The 1,752-nt window shown below is 46.2% G+C and overlaps 1 protein-coding gene across 1 annotated transcript in view; it reads right to left on the minus strand.

Annotated features, from left to right (window-relative positions):
- Positions 1-1,752, minus strand: part of LOC103732123 (tripartite motif-containing protein 30A-like) — a 50,909-nt gene that overhangs the window by 29,909 nt on the left and 19,248 nt on the right.

Here is a 1,752-nt window from a genome sequence, read left to right on the forward strand (position 1 = left end):
CGTCTCAAGGTCTTGCTTGGCAGATGTGGCCCAAAGAGAAGGATAAACAAGCTTAGTGACAGAGAACTGCACTGCAATATTCTCCTGAAGCTGGACTGTGGCCTCACAGGAGAACAGAAAGGAAGCTGACGATCAGGACGTTTCCTACCCAGCCAGTGCAGGATGCGAAGGATTTATGTGGAGAGCCATGCAGAAATACTACCTGATTACATTTATAGCACTTACATTAGCAAGCTGCAAAGAACTCTCCAACCACCCCGTGTCTTCACATTATGTGTTACACTGTGGAATAGACAAGGTCTTTGTTTTTCTTAAGGAACTGTTGAACTGGGCCATCCTTCCAGCTGTAGGTTCCCTTAAATGGCCTCCTGCTCAGTGTAAAGCCAAATGCTCTCCGAAGGTCTTTGTTTTTCTTTGTAAGGAACTGTTGAACTGGGCCATCCTTCCATCTGTAGGTTCCCTTAAATGGCCTCCTGCTCAGTGTAAAGCCAAATGCTCTCCTGGCAGACCTGCATGCGTCTCTGTCTGCCCCCAAACCCTCTGGCTGTGTCCTTCTTGGTTCCCAGGCCATGGGCTCTTTCTGGTACATCTTGGCTGAGCCTCTTAGCCATACCCGTGCCCTGCCAAGATGGTGACTTCGTGCCTTCTCCCGGGCTTCCTCCATGCCTGTCCTAGGACAGCCCTCATGCAGTTGAAGCTGCTGGATTGGGTGGGAGGGATGACCGTCCTCGCTCTGTCTATGGAGTGTCTTAGGGTTCAGTGCTAGTTCTTTCCGAAGACACATATATCCCACATGCAGGAAAGACCAAAGAAGGCACCAGGAGTGTTCAGGAAGCAGGTATTTTACTTAGGTTGCAGCCTGGTCCAGGGAGCTCAAGCCTTAAGATCTGGATGCCCAGAGGAAGTAGCACATACCTTTTTTACTGTGTGTATAGGTGACGGTGGAAAGGAAACTTACCTATTGATTTGCTATTAATACAGTTTCAAAATTTGCCAAATTATTATAAATTTAGAAAAAAAAATTTTTTAAATCATTTGTCTGAAAAATCATTGTAGAAATCTCCATAACAGAACTGAGGAAATTTCATCAGGACAATAAGCAAGTGGTTCTAGCCAGCTGTATCAGCATTCCAACCACAAACTTGTCTGCTGAACTTTGCTGACAGAGACAGAGGGAGAAAACAAGGATTAAAACCCATGTTTTCCTTAATATTCCATCAGGCTCTACATCACACTCTCAGACCTCCTCAGGAAAGCTTCCTTTGAATTAGGATTCCCATTGAAGTTATGGATGCAAAAGCATAACTCTCACCTCAAAGGGGATGAGAGATAGGTTATCCTGGAGCTAAATATGAGTGACCGTGGCCAGGGAACACAGATTCAGGTCACCCCAAATTCCATGTTCCAGCGTGGAAGCAGTTTCATGAAGTTTTATAGTAACAGAACAAAAAAGTTCATAAATCAAGACATTTTTTAAGTACATTGGTGGAAACATTAAATAGGTGGACACAGCAAAAGAGAAATCTCAGCTATAGGCCTCAGATGCCACTGATGGTGATAGGTAGAGAGCGGGAGAGAGCAAGGGTGCGGATGGAGAGCACAAGCGGATGGCACCGAGGCACAGATGGAATTCTCAGCGGGATACAGCTTTATTTTGCACGGGGCACCTTTCCCTCGGGGAAGGGAAAGATGTCAGCTAAGGGAAAGATGGGAAGGGAAGGGAAGGGAAGGGAAGGGAAGGGAAGGGAAGGG

The sequence above is a fragment of the Nannospalax galili genome, unplaced genomic scaffold, assembly GCF_000622305.1.
Source record: "Nannospalax galili isolate Female #2095 unplaced genomic scaffold, S.galili_v1.0 scaffold635, whole genome shotgun sequence".
NCBI classification, from domain to species: domain Eukaryota; kingdom Metazoa; phylum Chordata; class Mammalia; order Rodentia; family Spalacidae; genus Nannospalax; species Nannospalax galili.